The 24,806-nt window shown below is 44.6% G+C and overlaps 1 long non-coding RNA gene across 1 annotated transcript; it reads right to left on the bottom strand.

Annotated features, from left to right (window-relative positions):
• Positions 1–17,350: 17,350 nt before the first annotated feature.
• LOC123171238 (uncharacterized) lies at positions 17,351–18,169 on the bottom strand. Its single transcript, XR_006485279.1, has 2 exons — positions 17,987–18,169; positions 17,351–17,560 (listed from the first exon to the last, which is right to left on the bottom strand). It is a non-coding gene; the product is annotated as an uncharacterized lncRNA (long non-coding RNA).
• Between the last annotated feature and the right edge of the window lie 6,637 nt (positions 18,170–24,806).

The following is a 24,806-nucleotide window of genomic DNA, read 5'->3' as shown; positions in this document are numbered from 1 at the left end:
AAAATTCTTTTTGCTGTATTTAGTTTTTTTGTTTTCTTTTTTGCTTTATTTATTTTGTTTTGTTTCTACTTACAACAAAAAACTTATTTATTTTATTTTATTTTGTTTCTAATTACTTATTTATTTTACTTTATGATAATTCTTTTTGCTATTAAAGTTTCTATCAAAAAAAGTTCTTTATGAAAATTCTTTTTGCTTTTAATGATTTTGAATAGAAAATACTTCGATAATTTTAGTTGCATCAATTTTATATGATTTTAGTTTCAATAATAATAGAGGTTTCTTATAATGTTTTGAACAGAAAATACTTTGTTAATTTTAGTTTCATAAATTTTATTAAAGTTTATTTTATTTTGTCGGAACACAAGAAGTCCGGAGTTGTAATAAGTTATTAAAAATAAAAAAGAGGCGCAATGCTCGTTGATTTGCTTCAAACCTTTCGGAATAGTGTAGACTGCACTGCACATAGCTCCATGCAGTCTACCTTATTCCTCAAGGCTTGAAGCTAAGCAACGTGAGCATTGCGCCTCTTCTTCATCGTCTCTGCACTCAGGGCTTATAAACCGCTCGTAGTGCCTCTCAGCTAGCAAGGTGGGACTAAAAAATTTCTTAGTAAGAAACTCTAGTACCGGTTCGTGCCACGAACCGGTACTAAAGGTGCTCGTGGGGCCACAGCCTCATTAGTACCGGTTCGTGGCACCAACAGGGACCAAAGGGTGGAATTGGTCCCGGTTCGTGCCACCAACCGGGACCAATGGCCTTGCACAGCGGCGTGGTGGTGAGTTTAGTCCCACCTCGCTAGCTGAGAGAGAGCCGCACCTGTTTATAAGGTGCGGTGCGCCTGAGCTGTCGAGCTCCTCTCTAAAGCAGGCTTACGGGCCTAACCTCTCTGTACATGCCTGTGGGCCTATTGGGCCTTCTGCAGGCCTGAATCCTGGCCCATGGATGGGTTTCTAAACGTATTCAGGCCGTGGTGGCCTAGTAGGTGGCATAATTTTTAATTTTTGGCCTGTTATTTTTCATGCATTTACTAATTATTTTGAGCTATAAGACCCTAAAATTGAAAAGCATTTCAAATGAACTCTGAGAAGGTTGAAAGTTGGCATGGTATCATCATTTCATCCACATAGCATGTGCAAGAAAGTTGAGAGGGTTACGGCAAAAACTAGATGCACTTCTTGTACAAAACGGACAATGGTATCATACTCGTCTATTACAAAGTTGGCATGGTATCATCATAATAGTTGCGGGAGAAAGTCTTCACTTTTTCTTCGCTTGTGTCATTTGCTTATTGCGCCGTAACCATGGATAATCTTCATCGTTTATCAGGATGCTTGGGTCAGCCTTGACTTTGAAGGTAGGAATTTCATGAAACTTTTCATAATCTTCAGACATGTCTGTCTTGCCCTCCACTCCCACAATGTCCCTTTTTCCTGAAAGAACTATGTGGCACTTTGGCTCATCGTATGATGTATTCGCTTCCTTATCTTTTCTTTTCCTCGGTCTGGTAGACATGTCCTTCACATAGATAACATGTGCCACATCATTGGCTAGGACGAACGGTTCGTCAGTGTACCCAAGATTGTTCAGATCCACTATTGTCATTCCGTACTGTGGGTCTACCTGTACCCCGCCTCCTGACAGATTGACCCATTTGCACTTAAACAAAGGGACCTTAAAATCATGTCCGTAGTCAAGTTCCCATATGTCCATTATGTAACCATAATATGTGTCCTTTCCCCTCTCGGTTGCTGCATCAAAGCGGACACCACTGTTTTGGTTGGTGCTCTTTTGATCTTGGGCGATCGTGTAAAATGTATTCCCATTTATGTCGTATCCTTTGTAAGTCAATACAGTCGAAGATGGTCCCCTGGACAACGAGTAAAACTCATCACAAACAGTGGTGTCACCTCTGAGACGTGTTTCCAACCAACTGCTGAAAGTCCTGATGTGTTCACATGTAATCCAGTCGTCACACTGCTCCAGGTGTTTGGAGCGCAGACTGTTCTTGTGTTCATCGACATACGGGGTCACCAAGGTAGAGTTCTGTAGAACTGTGTAGTGTGCTTGAGACCAAGAATATCCGTCCCTGCATATTATTGAGTCCCCCCTCCAAGCGTGCCTTTTCCAGTCAGTCTCCCCTCATACCGCGATTTAGGGAGACCTATCTTCTTAAGGTCAGGAATGAAGTCAACACAAAACCCAATGACATCCTCTGTTTGATGGCCCATGGAGATGCTTCCTTCTGGCCTAGCGCGGTTACGGACATATTTCTTTAGGACTCCCATGAAACTCTCAAAGGGGAACATATTGTGTAGAAATACGGGCCCCAGAATGACAATCTCGTCGACTAGATGAACTAGGACGTGCGTCATGATATTGAAGAAGGATGGTGGGAACACCAGCTCAAAACTGACAAGACATTGCGCCACATCACTCCTTAGCCTTGGTATGATTTCTGGATCGATCACCTTCTGAGAGATTGCATTGAGGAATGCACATAGCTTCACAATGGCTAATCGGACGTTTTTCGGTAGAAGCCCCCTCAATGCAACCGGAAGCATAGCAGTTGCGTCATAATCACGTGGCAGTCATGAGACTTTAGGTTCTGGAACTTTTTCTCTGGCATATTTATTATTCCCTTTATATTCGACGAGAAGCCAGTCGGGACCTTCATACTGAGCAGGCATTCAAAGAAGATTTGTTTCTCTTCTTTCGTAAGAGCGTAGCTGGCAGGACCTTCATACTACTTCGGAGGCATGCCGTCTTTTTCGTGCAAACGTTGCAGGTCCTCCCGTGCCTCAGGTGTATCTTTTGTCTTCCCATACACGCCCAAGAAGCCTAGCAGGTTCACGCAAAGGTTCTTCGTCACGTGCATCACGTCGATTGAAGAGCGGACCTCTAGCTCTTTCCAGTAGGGTAGGTCCCAAAATATAGATTTCTTCTTCCACATGGGTGCGTGTCCCTCAGCGTCATTCGGAACAGCTAGTCTGCCGGGACCCTTTCCAAAGATTACGTGTAAATCATTGACCATAGCAAGTACGTGATCACCGGTACGCATGGCGGGCTTCTTCTGGTGATCTGCCTCGCCTTTGAAATGCTTGCCTTTCTTTCGACATTGATGGTTGGTCGGAAGAAATCGACGATGGCCCACGTACACATTCTTCCTGCTTTTGTCCAGGTATATACTTTCAGTGTCATCTAAACAGTGCGTGCATGCGTGGTATCCCTTGTTTGTCTGTCCTGAAAGGTTACTGAGAGCGGGCGAATCGTTGATGGTTACAAACAGCAACGCGTGCAGGTTAAATTCCTCCTGTTTGTGCTCATCCCACGTACGTACACCGTTTCCATTCCATAGCTGTAAAAGTTCTTCAACTAATGGCCTTAGGTACACATCAATGTCGTTGCTGGGTTGCTTAGGGCCTTGGATGAGAACTGGCATCATAATGAACTTCCGCTTCATGCACATCCAAGGAGGAAGGTTATACATACATAGAGTCACGGGCCAGGTGCTGTGATTGCTGCTCTGCTCCCCGAAAGGATTAATGCCATCCACGCTTAAACCAAACCATACGTTCCTTGGGTCAGCTGCAAACTTAGCCCAGTACTTTCTCTCGATTTTTCTCCACTGCGACCCATCGGCGGGTGCTCTCAACTTCCCATTCTTACGGTCCTCACTGTGCCATCGCATCAACTTGGCATGCTCTTCGTTTCTGAACAGACGTTTCAACCGTGGTATTATAGGAGCATACCACATCACCTTCGCAGGAACCCTCTTCCTGGGGGGCTCGCCGTCAACATCACCAGGGTCATCTCGTCTGATCTTATACCGCAATGCACCGCATACCGGGCATGCGTTCAGATCCTTGTACGCACCGCGGTAGAGGATGCAGTCATTAGGGCATGCATGTATCTTCTGCACCTCCAATCCTAGAGGGCATACGACATTCTTTGCTGCGTATGTACTGTCGGGCAATTCGTTATCCTTTGGAAGCTTCTTCTTCAATATTTTCAATAGCTTCTCAAATCCTTTATCAGGCACATCATTCTCTGCCTTCCACTGCAGCAATTCCAGTACGGTACCGAGCTTTGTGTTGCCATCTTCGCAATTGGGGTACAACCCTTTTTTGTGATCCTCTAACATGCGATCGAACTTCAGCTTCTCCTTTTTACTTTCGCATTGCGTCCTTGCATCGACTATGAACCGGCGGAGTCATCATCATCGGGCACTGGTTCCTCTTGATCTTCAGCAGCTTCCCCCCTTGCAGCATCATTGGGCACATCGTCTGGTTCCTCTTGATCTTCAGCAGCTTCCCCCGTTGCAGCATCACTGTATTCAGGGGGCACATAGTTGTCACCATCCTCTTCTTCTTCGCCGTCTTCCATCATAACCCCTATTTCTCCGTGCCTCGTCCAAACATTATAGTGTGGCATGAAACCCTTGTAAAGCAGGTGGGTGTGAAGGATTTTCCGGTCAGAGTAAGACTTCGTATTCCCACATATGGGGCATGGACAACGCATAAAACCATTCTGCTTGTTTGCCTCAGCCACTTCGAGAAAATCATGCACGCCCTTAATGTACTCGGAGGTGTGTCTATCACCGTACATCCATTGCCGGTTCATCTGCGTGCATTACATATAATTAAGTGTGTCAAAAACCATTAGAGAACATCATGAATAGATAATTAAGTGACCAAATTAATAGAAGTTCATCATCACATTAGAACCAAAGTACATACATAGTTCTCATCTAACAACATATATATAGCTCTCCAGAGCATCTAATTAATTAAACCATACATTGAAACTATGTAAAACATTTCAATGTGAAAACAAATGCGATCATAATCGCAACCAAGGTAACAATTGATCCAACGGCATAATGATACCAAGCCTCGGTATGAATGGCATATTTTCTAATCTTTCTAATCTTCAAGCGCATTGCATCCATCTTGATCATGTGATCATCGACGACATCCGCAACATGCAACTCCAATATCATCTTCTCCTCCTCAATTTTTTTATTTTTTCCTTCAAGTAATTGTTTTCTTTTTCAACTAAATTTAACCTCTCGACAATAGGGTTGGTTAGAATTTCCGGTTCAACCACCTCCTAGATAAATAAAATCTATGTCACGTTGTTCGGTATATTTGTCATAAACAATAAATGAACCAAATAGTTATAAAAAGATAATATATACCACATCCGAATCATAGACAGGACGAGGGCCGACGGGGGCGGATACCAAAACCATCGCACTATGTAATAAGAAGGAATAATAAAAGTAACAAAATTAGACAAGTAACTATCTAAAGTAAGAATTTTTTCCTTTCAGAAAGAAGATAAGAACAAGAGGCTCACCACGGTGGTGCTGGCGACGAGATCGGCGCGGGCGATTGACGGTGGTGAAGACGGGGACGGGACGTGACGGACCGCTAAACCTAGACAAATCTCGGGGAAAATGGAGCTCGGAGGTCGAGTTTCGAGAGGACAAAGATTAACTAGTGTGGCTCAGACATTTCATCGAACACCTCATGTGCATAGGAGGTGAGCTAGAGCACCCAAATGCCCTCCCCTCGCCGGCCAGAAAAAACTGAGCACTCTGGAGTGCTCTGCTGTGGTGATGGGGTATATATAGGGAACTCATTGGTCCCGGTTGGTGGCACCAACCGGGACTAAAGGCCTTTGGTCCCGGTTGGTGCCACGAACTGGGACCAATGCCCCCTTTAGTCCCGGTTGGTGGCACCAACCGGGACCAAAGGCCTTGTGCTGCCCCGCGTCAAAAGTTTAGTCCCACCTCGCTAGTTGAGAGAGCTCGAGAGTGGTTTATAAGCGCTGCTGCGCCCACACTCTCGAACTCCTCTCAACTGCAGGCTTTTGGGCCTAACTGTTCTCTTTGCCTGTGGGGCCTACTGGGCCTTCTGCGGGCCTGAATCCTGGCCCATGGATGGGTTTCTAGTCGTATTCAGGCCGTGGTGGCCCAGTAGGTGGCATAATTTTTTTCCTCTGTTTTTTTTCTCTTTTGCTTTATTTGTTTTGTTTTGTTTCTACTTACAACAAAAACTTATTTATTTTAGTTCTAATTACTTATGTATTTTACTTTAATTATTTTTTTTATTTTACTGCTGCTATTTTTACTTAATTTATTAAGGTTTATTTATTGTAGTTACTATAGTTTATTTTATTTTATTTTATTAAGGTTTATTTATTTTATAAATATAAAAAAATGAACATATATGCGCTTATAGAGAAAATTCAACCTAAATTCATAATAAATTTCTATGAAATTTACTGTGAATTTAGGTCAAATTCCCTGTATAAGGGCATCTATTTTCACTTTAAGAGAAGCTCAACAAGGCAGAGAGGGACGGCCTTATAAACTGATGTGAGCGCCCTTCGGTTGGCGAGGTGGGACTAAACACTGGCCGCAACTAGGACCAGGCCTTTAGTCCCGGTTTGTGGTAGGAACCGGGACTAAAGGGTGGTGGGCCAGGAGCGTGGCCCATTGGTCCCGGTTTGTCCCACCAACCGGGACCAAAGGGTCCGGACGAACCGGGACCAATGCCCCCACAAGGCCCAGCAGGCCCCTGGCCGCACGAACCGGGACCAATGCTCACATTAGTCCCGGTTCGTGACTGAACCGGGACTAATGTGAAAACTGTCCTGTGACCTAAGCCCTGTTTTCTACTAGTGTTAGTAGCCCCCTGAACCGGTCTTCAAGTTGGGGACGCTCCTCAATTCTTCCAAACTGTTCTTCATCTTCGGTCGCCGGTCTTGAAAACTGGTAAAACAAATCTTTCCATCTTCGATCTTGAGGATCGCCGAAGTGAATCCGAAGAGTCTACTCGTTGGGTATCCAAGGAGCCCCTTCAAGTTTTCGGCATTTAGAAATGCCTTGTTATTTTTTACGCCACACCTCGGGTTTGAAGTTATTCCCGTGCGGTGGTGTCCTCTTGCGTCCAAGCTCCAACGCCGGACTGCATTCGAGATATCTTTTGCAGCCGAGCACCAACGCCAGACCGCTTCCGAGCTCCAACGCCGGAATGTATCCGAGCTCTAACGCCGGAATGTATCCGAAATGTCATAGATTACCTCGGTCTTGAAAAAGTTAAAAGGGTAGAACCAAGCCTAATGTCGGAGAGGCCCTCTATGCAGCCGGCCACTTTATGCCGGACTGCTTCCGAGGTATCTTTTGCAGTCGAGCACCAATGCCGAACTGTATCCGGGCTGTATTTTTGTAACCGAAGTCCAATGCTGTTCGGCATCCGAGCTGTCATAGACTACCTTGGTCATGAAAAGTTTGGAGGAGTTCAACCGAGCTTAATGCCGAAAACATCCTCGGCGAAGCCAGCCACTCACATCCGAGTTCTATGCCAGTCTACTTCCGAAGTGTGCGATTTATTCTCTGCCGAGATGTATAGTCAGTAGCCCTGAAGGTGTGTATCGGTCTAAAACCCGAGATGCACCTGATGGATGACATAAGACCGCTGATCCCAGTAGCCCCTGAGACTCAGGTCAATTTGCAAAATCGGCCTGAGGATCAAATCCTAGCTCGGCAGCATACTTCAGAACACAAAAGCGATGTGCACAGACTTCGAGACTCAGGTTGGGTGTGGCCGACCAACCCGAGGATCGTAATCTCCCCGGAAACTTTATTGCACGTAATTTTTTTGCATTAAATTGTAAATGTAGTAGCCCTCGAGACTTGGGTTGGGCAACATGGCCGACCCTAGGATCGTATCTCCTCGGGAACCAGCTTCAATCGTCGTGTATGTTTTGACAACGCCGAACTGTAGTTCGGAAAAGAGTTTCCAAGCAAGACCATCATGCCGAACACCTCAACCAAGAGGATGTCCAGCTTCCTGAAAGAAAAACATAAAATAGGTTAAAGATGTTCTATGCTCGAAAGACCAAAAAACTTATGTGAAAACTTTACGTCTCGATTGAATCAAGTTTTTTGGTGCCAATGCGAAATTGGTCTTAAAATTGTGCTTCCATCATGCTTTAACATGACACATCCGATCTCTAGACATCAAGTGGGTCAGCTTTCGGCTTCAACCTCCCTATCCCGAAGGCGGAGTGTTTCTCAAGCCAGTTTAACGAGCTAAGCGCGAGCGGCTTTAGAGAGAAACCAGGCAATTCGGCTGTTGACCATGCACTCGAGTCGAGAAAGCAGTGGTAGAAAAAGACTTTGCAACAACTAGGAAGAAAATATTTATTATAAAACGACTCATATAAATTTAAGAGCCCCCCAAGTGATTTGGGTAAAAAAAATATGTATAATGATTGTATGTACCGAAGTACTTATATCATATCTGTGTTCACCCGTACTTTAAACGCGTCTTAACCGACCGTCGGCTTCTCCCTCTTCGGTCAAGGGCCGAAAAGTGGTATGTACTCCTCCTGTCGAGAATATCGATGGTGTTTCCGATAACCAGGCAATCAGGCCATAAGGCTGTACAGACAAAGCGCGCTCAAGGAACTTATGCTATATTACTGATGAAGTGTAAGAAGCATCTTCGAAGAAAATAGTCACCCCACCGATACCTCTCTTCGGTTGCTCATTATTATTATGAGACTTGTGCAATAGATTTTTTGTACTCATGAGTTCCGTTGTGTGCCGACCATGATTGAAAACAATAAGAGCGCTAGCTTTCGGCTTCACCCAGTCTGAGGTCCGAGCTCGGATGACCCGATCGTGACAATCGCAGAGGTGCTCCCTTTACTCCCTAGCCGAACAATCGGGAACGTATGGGTAAACACAGGAGCAAGGAAACCCAGCTTGCGAAACACTTAAGTCAACATGGTGCATATTATGGCGTAATACACAAACAAGGAACGAAGCCATACAAGTATAATCATATGCAAGAGGAAAGGCTTCATAAAGGAAGCCCCCAAGTAAACGGGGTATTTGAGTTTGTGTGCCACAAACAAAGTTTTGACAAGGAAGTTTTTCACAAAAGAACTTTTTGCCAAAAAAAAGTATAATGCTTGGTCGAACCGAACAAAATTTAAAACTGAAAGTTTTTTTAGCATGAAAGCGACTTAGCTGGTTAATGTGCTCGGTGTTGATGACGCGATTCGGGCTTGTGGCGGGACGAAGACGCCCATTGATCTCTGACAGATCCGACAAGGTTCACAGTCCTCGGCATGGCCGAGGTCCCAGCCCGAGGTGTCCGAGGTGTCCGAGCAAGGAGTTCGGCACTCCGGAGTAGTGACACGGCTCGGCCGATGTGGTAAGGCGAAGCCCCCAGTCTAGCCGAGCTGACGGAGTAGGTCGGCAAGGTGACCGCGTGACGCAGTCGAAATTGACAGCGGACCGAAATGTAACCAGCCGCAATAAATCTGCACGGAAAAAACCATGCAAACCAGCAAAAAAGAAAAAGAAAATTCTGCTGAAAGTAGTATACAACATGTGTAATTAGGAGAAATACAACCTGATTCGTAGGGTAGCGAGAGGACATTAAAATCTGAAGTGAGTGATTGGCACCGCGTTTGCATGAAGATCAAGCGGACCTCGAAATCCGCACTGAAGGCGGTACAACATACCGCGGTTGGATGCTGACGAGTGGCACCAATACCGAATCCCATCCTCACGTGGAATGGCCTCTGCGCAGTCTCCTCGGATGGGTTGCCAGACAGATCGCCCTTTTTTTAATTAAACTAGAGGACGAAACAACTAAAAAGTGCACATAAGGTGGATGGACTAGCCAAAAGTGCAGCCTCGTTCAACCTTTATAATTAAATGGTAAATAATAAATAATAGGAAAGATAGATGGAATCTTCCCTGTATGGTGCCACCGATCTGGATCGCCATCGACCGGTCCTCCTGTAGTGCATGATCCTCTAAAGGATCGAGGTCCCAGCCCCCAAGCCGGTCCCGAGGTGGCGGAGCAAAGAGCTCGGCACTTCGAAGTGGTGATATAGCACGGCCAATGTGGCGAGGTGGAACCCCTAGTCCGACCGAGGCGACGTAGCAGGCCGGCAGTGTGACGCCGAAGTCCCTGGCGTGGGTTAATGAAGTGATGATGAAGAGATGGCAAAGCCCTCGGTCCAGCTGAGGTGACAGCGCTGCCCGGCCAGAATCATTTACCTTTGCACAGAAAATAGTGCAAGCCGGAGATAATAATAATAATAATTCGTTGCATAATCAATAATTTACGCAAAGTGAGTAATAAAAGAAATATGGCCTGTTGGAGGGACGACGATGTTAGTTTGCCGAGATGGTGAGACAGACCAGCCGAAGTTGGTTCACCTGTGCACATAAAATAGTGCAGGACAAAAGGGATAACATGTAATGGTAATAATAATATACCTTTTTAAAAAAAAAATCTTCTACTTAATTAACTTAAGCAAAGTAAATAACTAAATAGAAATGGCCTGAGCACCGAGGTCGACCAGGCAGAGTGGCTGTGCGGAGATGTCGACACAGGGGCGTGCGCAGAGGCGACACCGTTGGCACGGCGTGATCCAAACTTGTTGTGCGGAGATGTCGGGTGCCGTGGTTGTCGGTCTGCCATGATGATGGGGCAGCGGACCAGCGCGGCTGCTAGGGGAGCAACAATGTCTTTGCGGCAATATCCGGACAGATGAACTCTGTTCTCGGATGCATCTGTTTAAACCGGCTCGGCAGAAACTGTTCGGATCGGAGCTGGCCGGACCACCACGTTGACGGACCGGATTTTAGACCGGTCGCTTAAAGGTCTGCACAGGAAAAAATTGTGCAAACCAGCAGAACAATATTCGGTGTGAAAATTTATATAATACAGGCAATTGGAAAAATATAACCTGATGTTTCAGTTCGGAGGAGTGAGGCGTAGAAATCCGAGCTCATAAGGCTGGAGATGAACAAACTAGCACCACCGCTAGTTTCCATTAACTTTGAGCTCTCCCCGACGTTTTGGTGCTTTGCGTGAAGCAACACCACTTGGTCTCCACGATAGCTAACACTTTTTTTAGGATGATTCTACCCTCACCTCAACGTGATGTGGTAGCCCTGACTTAAATAGTAAAGAAAAGACAAAAGGATCAGGTCTCGCTGTGTTTTGTCGGCGATCTGAACTCTTGTTGGCCCCGGTGCATCGTTCTGTACGGGCAGTACTAGCGCTGGCTGGAATACCGCAGGTTGGACTGTTTTCTTTTTATAGTGGGTCCACCAGTTGTTGTCAACGTACGGGTTCAGCCCTAATGGAGCAGCCTGGACATGCGTTGTGCTGGGAGTTCGGCTGCGAGGCCTCCTGCCGCCGCCGCGCAGATCTCTTGATTGTCTGTACGCGCAAAGTTGAACCTGATCCACGGACACCTCGGCCCCTCTACTGTGGTTAGATCGTGCGGAAAAATGACCGCCGCCGGCGAGACCGAAACCGATCTGTAAACAATATAGCAAGACAGTAGAAACACTTCACGAAGAAATTGCTTTATTTCATATGGATTTAACTGAAAAAATATCACCAGATAATCCATCGACCCATGACGATCACCCAGCAGGCTCTCAATGAAAGCACCAATGTCGGTTCTATATCCGGCATATCCCGTAGTATGGGTCCTAAGTTAGTCGTCTTGGAGCGATGGTAACATGGACACATGATTTTAACCAGGTTCGGGCTCTCTCGAAGAGATAATACCCTACATCCTGCTTTTAATTGTATTGATATGGGTGTAGTACAGAGTACATGTATCTACCACGAGATTGTTCTAATGAATATTAGATGTCTATTGACTAGCCTGGCCCCGGTTTATATAACACACCAGAGGCCTAGGGTTTAAAAGAGTCCTCGTCTTGGGCGTCAAGTCTTGTGGGATCTCCCTTGTGTGCGGCATGGGCTGTCCGAACTGGCCCAATAGTGAACTGCCATGGGGGTCCTCGGCCCGACCCATTGGCCGGGAGACGACGTGGTGAGTACCCCCTAGTACAGGACACCGTCAACAATCTATTCACTATGTCAAGTATGAATCGGAAACTTCATTGAAAACTAACAAACTATGATCTCGGTCAATGAAGCAATTGCAATTTATCATAACATCGGAAAGAGTCAATATAAGAGCTTTTCAGCAAGTCCACATACTCAACTATCATTTAGTCTTTCACAAATGCTAACACTCACGCAATACTTATGGGTATGGAGTTTTAGTCGGACACAGAGAAAGATAGGGGCTTATAGTGTTGCCTCCCAACCTTTTACCTCAAGGGTAATGTCAACAATAATAGTTTATGATAACTTACATCCAATTGGTTATATATATCAGGATCTTTCCAACACACAGTGCTTGCCAAAGGATAAAATGTAAAAAAGGAAAGGTGAAGATCACCATGACTCTTGTATAAAGTATAAGACACAAATAAAAGATAGGCCCTTCGCAGAGGGAAACAGAGGTTGTCATATGTTTTTATGGTTGGATGCACGGAATCTTAATGCAAAAGAGCGTCGCTTTATATTGCCACTTGTGATATGGACCTTTATTATGCAGTCCGTCGCTTTTGTTGCTTCCACATCACAAGATCGTATAAAGCTTATTTTCTCCACACTAATAGATCATATATATTTAGAGAGCAATTTTTATTGCTTGCAACAATGACAACTTACTTGAAGGATCTTACTCAATCCATAGGTAGATATGATGGACTCTCATGGCAAAACTGAGTTTAAGTATATTCGGAAGCACAAGTAGTATCTCTACTTGTTGCAGAGAATTTGGCTAGCATGAGGGGGAAAGGCAAGCTCAACATGTTGGATGATCCATGACAATATACTTTATTTCGGATATAAGAAAACATAACCCATTACGTTGTCTTTCTTGTCCAACATCAACTTTTTAGCATGTCATATTTTAATGAGTGCTCACAATCATAAAAGAAGTCTAAGATAGTATATTTATATGTGAAAACCTCTCTTTCTTTATTACTTCCTATTAGTTGCAACGATGACCAAAACTATGTTTGTCAACTCTCAACAACTTTTATTCATCATACTCTTTATATGTGAAGTCATTACTCTCCATAAGATCAATACGATCTCTTTAGTTCTTTTTACTCTTTCTTTTATTCCCTCAAGATCATAGCAAGATAACCAAGCCCTCGACTCAAAACTAATCTTTATTATATACTAGTCGTCAACCCGTGCTACTGCACGGGCTAGCAATTTTTAATATTGCACTCGCTACTACACGAAAAACTATATGTTATTCATTGAGTTTTGTAAGTATTGTTTTGTCTAAAGTCTTGTAGAAAATAGAAATACAAAATATTTAAGCTAATATATTACTATTTCAAATTAATACAAAATTGGTGACACCATACATATATTTTAACGGTTCTTATTTTAGCAATTAATAAATATATATGAGGATATGTTTTCTTGTTAACATTATTGTACATATATTATCTATGATTTTTCTCTGTACCGGTTACTATTTGCATATTTACCCAATGGTTCGATATGCATACCTGTGGTTAACATATTCCATTTTAGCAAATTTAGTCAGTTGCATAAACAAATCTTGCAGAATGGTTTTCTTATGCGCTTGCACAGTTTAGCAAATTTCATTTTTGTTAAATATAATCTAGGATTTTTTTTATTATGATACTCATGACATAGATTTTGTAAAAACATTGACACTATTCCTTTTCCATTTTCAGTAATCTATGTGTTGTCCCAAACAAATTTGGAAGTATATTTGTGTGGGTGATTTATCGACGGGGTTTATTTTTTCCTTGTGGTTGTGTGCATGGCAATTTCTGTGTGAAAAAAAAATAGTTCACGTACCTAGATATATGCACCACACATTGAAATATTGTACGCAGATTTTTAGCAAAGAGGACAACGTGCGTATGTGACACTGAGCCATGATATTTATTTTTCTATTAGCTCCATGCATGCACCTGGTATGTTTCTGGAAAGAAAAACCTTAGTTTGTTTTCATTCATCTCTTTTTACAACCTAGACGTTTCCTTTCGTTCGTTTAAAAGAACCCAGGCGTTTCTCCTATTGTAACACGTCTGGACTCTTGGGTGCTGTTTTTCTTAATCCTGGATGTTGTAACATATTAGGACTTTTTGGCCTTTAGCGTGAGGTGGCTCCTTATTTCTGGACGTTGTATTTCCCCAAAAAAGACTCATGGACGTTGTAACCTGTCTGTACTCTTGGGGCTTTTACGTGAGGTTGTAGTATTTTCCATCTCGTTTAATCCTAGACGCATAATTATAATCTAATGGTTATTTTAAAGTAGTTTTTGAGGATTAACGTGGAGGCTTGTATGGTGCTTTCTATTAGTAAATACTATTCGTCAACCCGTGCATCGCATGGGCTAGTTAATTAATATTGCGTTCAAGTATATATTATTATCGTGTAACAATGTTTTTATATAGCCACATATGATGACTCGTCTACTCAAACCTAGAGGATTTGAAACATGTGCTTAGTAGGAGAGTGGTTTTTCGAAAATGAGTTTGTTCGATGCAACCAAATTAATCATTGATGACAGCCATTAATAGTTTGTGCTGAGATAACATGATATAAGTTCTTAAATATGCGGAAAGAAGTTAGATATTATTATTTGTTTCATTTCAGTATTATGCGAATTCGCCTAACTATTGCCTACTTGCTTATAGACCTACTCATATGGCAAGCTTAGGAAATCTTTTTTTTACTTAATAAATAAAGACTGTTTCCCTTGTAAACTTAACCAAGTAGAAAAAATAAGAATATTCTCATACACTTCATAAGGTTGACACTTCAGAATATCCTTCAAATTAATTGGGTAAGGAAAATCATTTGTTAAAGAAAGGACTTTCCTTATTCAAGTCAGATAAGAAATTAAGAAATGATACATCATGGGGGTGTCGCTGTATAGGTTAAAAAGATGATACACAACTAAGTTGGAATTAAACAAACAAAACTTAGCACATTTGGAATTTCAGGAATGCCAAAATTTCTAGAGATTATGTTGAACACCATAGCAAAGATCCTTATACATGAAGCTATTTGTATAAGATGCACTTGAATCACATATTTCTGTACAGTAAACTTTAAATTGGGAGCATAGATAGTATATATGTACAACATCGACGATGGAAGTATGTGACAAATTTAATTCCATGTTGGGTCGAGATGAGTGCCCCTGATTTTCCTTTATATAAATTGCTCTTGGTTGCTTGGTTATAGCGAGAACTGTAACACGGGTTTGGTCACTCCCATTATGATTTCCTGCAGCAGCCCATGATACAAAGTATAGTTACATTTTTTTAGTGGGTGAGCATTGGCCTTGTACAACTACAGATAATCATAGGCAAGCATTTTTCAATGACCAGGTCAAATTAGAGAAATTATTCATTCTACTTTTCATCTAGTTTAGAGACAATGCAGAATTACTAAAGCACAGAATATTGATGTTTAACATTAAATACAAACACATAACTCATCAAGCATCTATCCTCACCACATTGTGTATTCATGCTTGCCCATGAAATAGTGCAAGCAACAATTTTGTGTGCGGCATCACCCATACATGCTAAAAGGGACCGGGAGGAGAGAAACAAAGGAGACATTGCAAAGACATGGATTTGTAGCACATATGCGTGCTGTCTCAATTGAAGATTGCGTTGGTAATTAAGAGGGCCAATAAGCGAAAATATACTGACGGCTTGAACAACATCAGCACTGCCCTGATTAAGGCTAACACACCTCCATATACTTAGAATTGCCTAATGTTGAACTGCTACTTGCTTGTCTTTACGTACCTACAGTTGGACACATTGGCCTTGATCTTGACTTGTTTACGCACGACGCAGCTGCAGGCTTTGATTGATCGACACTGGTGACTCCAACAACGTCCAACCATAGCTCACTGGTTGACATTTTGTCCAACAAACCATGCATATATACTTAAAATTTTATATCAAAATGGCGTGTAAGATTTCCTTACGGAGAATATCGATGATGGACGTACGTGAGAAATTTATTTCCATGTTTGCTTGGTATTAGTGCCGTAGATTTTCCTTCTATATAAATTGCTTTTGGTTGCTTACTTGCTTGGTTATAGGGAGAACTGTAACATGGTTCAGTCATTCACATCACAATTTTCTGCAGCAGCCCATAATACAAATTATAATTAGAAAAATACATTAGTGGGTGAGCATTGGCCTTGTGCAACTACTGATAATCATAGGCAAGCATTTTTCAAACACCAGCCCAAATCAGAGAATTTATTCATTCTATTCTTCATCTAATTCAGAGACAAAGCAGAATTACGAAAACACAAAATATTAATTTTCACATCTACAATTAAATAGGAACACGTACCTCATCAAGCATCGATCCTCACCATGTTGTGTATTTATCATTGGCCACGACATAGCTCAAGCAACACTTTTGTGTGCACCATCATCCATACATGCTGAAAGGGGCGGAGAGAAATTAAGGAGACATTGGAAAGACGTGGATTTGCAGCACATATGGGTGCAGTCCCAATTGAAGGGTACAGTGGCAATCAAGAGAGCCAATAAGAGAAAATAAATGGACGGCTTGAACCATAGTAGCTAGAAACGGGAACGGTAGACCGTCCCTCGATCCCGATTCATCGACCCGGAATCGGATTCGGGAACGAGGTCGGATTCGGTATGATTCGATGAAGATTCGGCGTCCCCGCAGCCTACTCCTCGATTCAGGTTTGAGGATCCAACAATCAAAACGCGAGGCATAATTTACTCACGCCATAGTTTCTTTTCGCAAGGACTCCTCGTTCTTCCTCCAGTCCATTAATTGCAAGGGATCCATTAACAGCAAGGAATGCTGACCGTCAGGGAGTCGTCGTTCTTCAGGAACTGCGTTCCTTGACCCATGGTACCGTACCGGGTTCATCGTACCCAACTGGATTGGATCGCGTCCCCGCTGTAAAAAAATCGTTTGAGAGATGTATACCCTCGTTGTACCCTATTTTTTTTCAGCCACCGACTCTCGTCCCTGGTTCCCGTTCCTCGTTCCCACCGTACCGAAAACATGGCAACTATGGCTTGAACAACCTCAGCACAGCTGTGATGAAGGCTAACGCATCTCCATATGGCTGGAATTGCCTAACATAAAACTACTAACTATGTGTCTTTATGTACCTACAGCGGGACATTGGCATTTAGTCTTGACTTGTGTACGCAAGATGCTGCTGCAGGCGTTGACTGATCGATGCTAGTTAGTCCAGTGAACGCCCAAACATAGATAACTGGTTGATTTTTTATCCCAAAAACCATGCATATATACTGGCAAGAGTGAATCTGAATAAATTTAATAATTTATATCAAAAGGACGTGCGAGATTTCCTTATGGAGAAGACAACAAAGAGACCAAAAAACTGGACAACAGATTGAAAGTACTGGATAACAATTGATATAACAAAAATGCTTGATAATATGCCTTATGCTGCACAAGTTGTCAAAGAGACAAAGACCACCAGATTGATGTGTTAATCGAGCAAACTCAGCAACTATAGTACTTGAGACGATCGTTCTTGGCACAATTAGCTGGACGACGAACCCTCACAAAACTGCATGAAATTTGTACCTGGTTAATACCTGCAATCGAAAACATGAACACCACTTAGTTCCATGTTCAAACAAAATCCACAACAGAACTATTAAATTTAAATGGATGAAGCCATCATCTCAACATGCCACACCTTTTCCTCTTTTCAGGGAGGCTCCAGTGCTATAAAAGCCACAAAAATAAAAGCAATGATTTGAACTCCAATGCCAGGGACACATCACGTCCCAGTTCTATCTAAACGATTTATGACCACAGATCCACGGAAAAGGCATATTTTCCTTCAGTCTAAGGTACACATTCTATCCCTCATTGGTTGTTCCTGATGTCCGTATGGCTTGGCAAAAGAACGGCCTGATGATCGGCAACAAAGTTCGCCCATTGGGACAACCCTATGTGACGCACTATACATAAGAGGATAGAAGAACAATGATGGCTGAATTGCAGATCACACGTACCAACTGAGAGAAAACGGAGCTCTTAATCTGGATTGAAGCGATGGGGTCTTGGCTTTCATGAAGAGATAGAACTTGTGTGGTGGGATAGGACGGGCAGATCTGATCGAGTGAAATCTCTAAAGTTGTTATGTTTTGTTGGCCAAGGACTCTTTCTCTCCCGTATAGAGAATAGTAGTCTTTAAAGTTGTTACGTCTTGTTGGCGAAGGACTCATTTTCTTTCACGTATACATAAGAGGCCTCTATTTTTAAGGGAGAGAACTCTTTTTCTTTCACGTGTACATCACAGTTTTTTCTGGTTGAATTGATAATGCTCTTTCTTTAATCTAAGCCATTATAATACGGTCCCGCGTGATCGACAACTTATATTTATTGATTTTCTTTGATTAACGTGGGAATTTCTTGGAAGTCCAGAATTAGTATAAGTATAGAAGTATAGATAGATAGATAGATATAGATATAGATAGATATAGATAGATAGCTCACGGACTCGATTACATAGAAAGATCATAAAGCAAAACTCAAAACTAAATCGTACTAAAACTTTATTCTACTAGATCAAGATATTACCAAAAAGGATCGAACTAAGAAAAACGGTAAAGATAGAAGTGTGATGGTGATACGATGCCGGGGCACCTCCCCAAGCTTGGCAATTGCCAAGGGGAGTGCCCATACCCATGTGTTTATGTCTCCTTCCTCGGAGGTGATGATGAAGGGATTGTTGATGACGTAGGCTTGTCGTCCAACATCGAGCGTAGGAGGTGCTCCAACTTACGAATAATGCCCTTGAGTGTGGTGATATGCTCTTGCAACAGAATATTTTCACGAGTTAGATACTTATTCTGCACCCGAACTATTTCAATCATCTTGAAAGCTTCAATTTCAGTAGGGGTAAGACGATTGTAATGAGGTTGAAGGATGTCTTCTTCTTCTGCTGCCGGAGCTTGATCCTCCATGGCCTTCTTGATCCTATCATTCTTGTTGATCTCCCCGGGTTCTTCTCTCTTCAGCTCTATCTTCATTAGCCAAGCATCGTCGCCCTCATTGTTGGAGGAGGGGGACGACATGATGCCTGGCCTTGACAACTCTGGCAGAAAACAACTCAAAACAAAAGCAGGAGATATTTGCGTGATACGAGGGTCAAAACCTTCGGGAGTTTATATAATGAATTTTTACCGACCAAAAGAAGTATCGTGCAAGAAAACAGAGTCCGGAGAGCACACGAGGTGCCCACGAGGCAGGGGGGCGCGCCCAGGGGGTAGGGCGCGCCCTCCACCCTCGTGGATGCCTCGTGTCCTTCCCGGACTACTTCTTATTTTCCTATTTTCTTAAATATTCCAAAACGGAGAAAAACTGCTATTAGAACTGTTTTGGAGTCGGTTTACTTACCGTACCACATACCTATTCCTTTTCGGCGTCTGAAACGTTCTGGAAAGTGTCCCTTATGTATTCCTCCGGGGTTACGGTTTCAATGACATTAGTTTCAACATTTATGGGATTACCTGAGATATAATGTTTGATTCTTTGACCATTCACCACCTTCGGATTTGTGCCTTCGAAGTTGTTGATTTTTATGGCACCGGAACGATAGACCTCCTCGATAACGTAAGGACCTTCCCATTTAGAGAGGAGCTTTCCTGCAAAAAATCTTGAACGAGAGTTGTATAGCAAAACATAATCACCTACATTAAACTCACGCTTTTGTATCCTTTTGTCATGCCATCTTTTAACTTTTTCTTTAAACAGTTTGGCACTCATAGGCCTGGTTCTCCACTCATCAAGTGAGCTAATGTCAAATAGTCTCTTCTCACCGACAAGTTTGAAATCATAAATGAGCTTTTTAATGGCCCAATATGCTTATGTTCTAGTTCGAGAGGTAAGTGACATGCTTTTCCATAAACCATTTTATACGGAGACATACTCATAGGATTTTTACATGCAGTTATATAGGCCCATAATGCATCATCAAGTTTCTTGGACCAATTTTTTCTAGACCGATTAACAGTCTTTTGCAGAATTAATTTAATCTATGTATTACTCAATTCTACTTGACCACTAGACTGCGGGTGGTATGGAGATGCATTTCTATGATTAACATCATACTTAGCAAGCATTTTTCGAAAGGCACCATGAATAAAATGTGAACCACCATCAGTCATTAAATATCTAGGGACTCCAAACCTCGGAAAAATAACTTCTTTAAGCATCTTAATAGAGGTGTTATGATCAGCACTACTAGTTGGAATAGCTTCTACCCACTTAGTAACATAATCAACAGCAACTAAAATATGTGCATACCCATTAGAGGAAGGAAACGGTTGAGGGAGTCCTGGACTAAGGGGTCCTCAGGCGTCCGTCCTGTTACTCATTGGACCGGACTGATGGGTTGTGAAGACACGAAGACCGAAGACTATACCCGTGTCCGGATTGGACTCTCCTTGGCGTGGAGAGCAAGCCTGGCGACCAATTATGAAGATTCCTTCCTATGTAACCGACTCCATGTAACCCTAGATCCCTTCGGTGTCTATATAAACCGGAGGGCATAGTCCGGATAGGACAGATTCATTACCATATACTCATAGGCTAGACTTCTAGGGTTTAGCCATTACGATCTCGTGGTAGATCAACTCTTGTAACACTCATATTCATCAAAATCAATCAAGCAGGAAGTAGGGTATTACCTCCATAGAGAGGGCACGAACCTGGGTAAACATCGTGTCCCCCGTCTCCTGTTACCATCAATCCTAAACGCACAGTTCAGGACCCCCTACCCGAGATCCGCCGGTTTTGACACCGACATTGGTGCTTTCATTGAGAGTTCCACTGTGCCGTCGACGAAAGGATTCGATGGCCCCTTAGATCGTCAGTAATGACGCCGTCCAGGGAGATACCTTCCTCCCCGGACAAATCTTAGTGTTCGGCGGCTTCGTACTGCGGGCCAACTCTCTTGGCCGTCTGGAGCAGGTCGATAGCTACGCCCCTGGCCATCAGGTCAGACTGGGAAGCTCTAACTACATTGCGAATATCCGTGGAGACTTGATCTTCGATGGATTTGAGACCGCGGCGATCGCTCCCCTTCTCTCTGATGAACATGACTTAAATCTGTCATCGGAGCACACCCAGGAGATGGATCCTGTTGCTGCAACGGCCTCAGTACCTAAGCAGATCATCCCCTCCGAGGCCATAAAATCCGCGGCGTTGGAGCCGCACACGGACTCGACACCCTGCAATGCTTGCGACAATGGAACTCCGGACTCGTATCCGGCCATACGTTCCGGACCAGATGCATCTGCGGACACCGAGCTGAATCAGTTATCGATTTTCAAATTTAGCGCCGCAGACATCTTCCAGCATTCGCCTTTGGGTGACGTACTAAATTCTTTGAAGAACTTGTCCTTGGAGGAAGACTCACAGCCGAACTATGTTCGGTTCGAGCTAGAGGCGGACGATGAGGAATTTTGCTTCCCACCCGCCACCCACTCCATAGCCACCGTCGATGACTTAACCGACGTGCTCGACTATGGCTCCGAAGACATCGACGGCATGGACGACGATGCCGACAGGGAGCAAGGCCAAGACCCGCCATTCACTCGACGTTGGACTGCCACCTCTTCGTACGATGTGTACATGGTTGATACACCTAAAGGATCTGGCGACGACAAAGAAGAGCCGGATAAGAACAAACCCTCTGAGACGCAGTCCAAGCGCCGGCGTCCCAAACGCCGTTCTAAGCCTCGTCGCTCAAAGGATGGCAACACTGGCACCGGAGAAAATAGTACTCCGGGCGACGCCGAAAACAATCAGGACCCTGTCAGCGCTGCATCCGAACAGGAGGAACATGACAACATGCAAGACAACCCTGATGAACAGGTCATAGAAGATAACTTGGAGGACGATAGTTACCATCCGCCCTCCGAAGAGGAGACAAGCCTTGGCAACGAAGATTTCATCGTGCCCGAGGACCCTCTGGAGCAGGAATGCTTTAAGCTTCAACTCATAGCCACTGCAAGGAGCCTGAAAAAGAAGCAGCAGCAGCTTCAAGCTGAACAAGACCTGATCATCGACAGATGGACTGACGTCCTGACAGCGGAAGAATACGGCCTCAAGCGCCCAGCCAAGAGCTACCCGAAACGCAGACTGCTACCTCAATTTGATGAGGAGGCACCGGAACACATATCTCCCTCGCATAATGAGGAGCGACCACCGCGTGGTAGAGACAGGGCGGCCGACCGGCCACCCCGCGGCCGGGACAAAGCGGCAACTCAGGCCGAACAGCAGCCTTCCCCACCGCCTCGCAAAAATAGAGACGGAAGAGTTCGGGGTCACACATACGACCTCCGGCAAATCCTGGACGATAGAATGGGACACACAAGATCGATCTACAGATCGCGAGGGCATGCCTCGAGGCACGAGGAAGGCCACTTATTCGGACGTGATAAATCTAACCACGCCCGGGCCGAACATCGCAGACGGACTCCATCAGAACTACACCACGACGCGGCCCGATATAGAGGCGCCGCACACCCTCTCCGCTTCACGGATGAAGTACCGGATCACGAATTCCCCGAGGGGTTCAAGCCCGTCAATATGGAATCATACGACGACACAACGGATCCAGCAGTATGGATCGAGGACTTTATCCTCCATATCCACATGGCTCGAGGAGATGATCTCCACGCCATTAAATACCTCCCACTAAAGCTCAAAGGGCCAGCTCGGCACTGGCTTAACAGTCTGCCTGAAAATTCCATCGGCAGCTGGGAGGACTTGGAAGAGGCTTTCCTCGACAACTTCCAAGGAACCTATGTCCGGCCACCAGACGCCGATGACTTAAGACACATAGTTCAACAACCTGGAGAATCAGCCAGAAACTTCTGGACTAGATTCCTAACCAAAAAGAACCAGATCGTTGACTGTCCGGATGCCGAGGCCCTAGCAGCCTTCAAACACAGCATCCGTGATGAATGGCTAGCACGCCGCCTCGGCCAAGAAAAGCCGAAGTCTATGGCAGCCCTCACGGCACTCATGACCCGCTTTTGCGCGGGAGAGGACAGTTGGCTGGCCCGTAGTAACAACACAGCCAGCGAGACAGGCCCCTTTGAGGCCAAGAATAGCACTGGCAAGCTCCGGCGCAATAGGCACAAACGCCGAAGCAATGATAACAACACCGATGACACCACAGCCAACGCCGGATTCAGAGGCTCCAAGTCCGACCAACGGAAGAAGCCCTACAAAAGAAACAATGAAGGACCTTCCAGCCTAGACCGCATACTCGACTGTCCGTGCCAAATACACGGCACCCCGGATAAACAAGCCAATCATACCAACATGGATTGTTGGGTTTTCAAGCAGGCTGGCAAGTTAAATGCCGAAAACAAAGAAAAGGGATCACAAAGTGAGGACAAGGACGAAGAGCCCCGGCAGCCGAACACTGGAGGGCAGAAGAAATTTCCCCCTCAAGTCAAAACGGTGACCATGATATATGCCACACACATCCCCAAAAGGGAGCGTAAACGTGCACTCAGGGACGTCTATGCGGTAGAGCCAGTCGCCCCAAAATTAAATCCATGGTCGTCATTCCCGATCACCTTCGATCGACGAGACCACCCAACTAGCATCCGCCACGGCGGTTCAGCCGCACTAGTCCTGGACCCAATTATTGACGGGTTTCACCTAACACGAGTCCTGATGGACGGTGGTAGCAGCCTTAACCTGCTCTATCAAGACACGGTGCGGAAGATGGGCATTGACCCCTCACGAATCAAACCAACAAAGACTACCTTTAAAGGAGTCATACCTGGCGTTGAGGCCCGCTGTATGGGCTCAATCACGCTGGAAGTGGTCTTCGGCTCTCCGGACAATTTCCGAAGTGAGGAGTTAATCTTCGACATCGCCCCATTCCGCAGCGGCTACCACGCACTGCTCGGACGAACAGCATTTGCTAGATTCAACGCAGTGCCACACTACGCTTATCTCAAGCTCAAGATGCCCGGCCCACGCGGCGTCATAACAGTCCATGGCAACACGGAACGCTCCCTCCGAACAGAGGAGCACACCGCCGCCCTAGCAGCAGAGCTACAGAGCGGCCTTCTCAAGCAGCACCATAGTGCGGCTGCCGAGCCCCTGGACACCATCAAGAAGTTCCGAACTACACTGCAGCAGGACAACAAGGCTCGTCAAGAGCTCGACTAGCAATTTGGCCTCCGTCCCAGTCCCGAGGAGGTAGTGGCATTCGTACCACGCGTACATAATTACGCACTCGAAATTCCATGGACGTCGGCGGAGGCACAAGCTAACCCGGGATCTACAGTTCGGCTAGACCGACCCCGGACACACTTTTTCCTTTCCGTTTCAGGTTCCTTTTCCAGCGAGCCTGATCATCAGCCCCTTCGAAGGATCGGCATACAAAGGGGGCATGCAGCATAGGTGCGTAGGGCAACCTCCATACGTTCTTCTGATGGTATTTTTTACTTATTTCTCAGGACCCGCACGCTGCCTCTTCTTGATCCCGGCATGTTAAATAGCCCGGGTGCTTATCGCACTATTTGTATAAGATACGCCTTGACGTATCCATTCAGTTATAATAAAAATGATTTGCGGCCCAGTTTCTGTGGTTTTCGCTTCTTACTTCATTTTATTTCGATCTGCTTATCAGCTACATCGATACTCTTTTGTACGTTTCATATTCGCCAGGGGCTGCTTATCGCCCCATAACACGACAACAAAGTCCGAACACTTCTTGTATAAAAGTTCGGCACCCCAAAATTTAGCATTATATGCATTGGCTCCGAATCATGTCTTTGGTCAATAGTTGGGTTGCCC

Source organism: Triticum aestivum, chromosome 7D (assembly GCF_018294505.1).
Source record: "Triticum aestivum cultivar Chinese Spring chromosome 7D, IWGSC CS RefSeq v2.1, whole genome shotgun sequence".
NCBI lineage: Eukaryota > Viridiplantae > Streptophyta > Magnoliopsida > Poales > Poaceae > Triticum > Triticum aestivum.
This window is presented reverse-complemented; position numbering and strand designations above follow the sequence as displayed.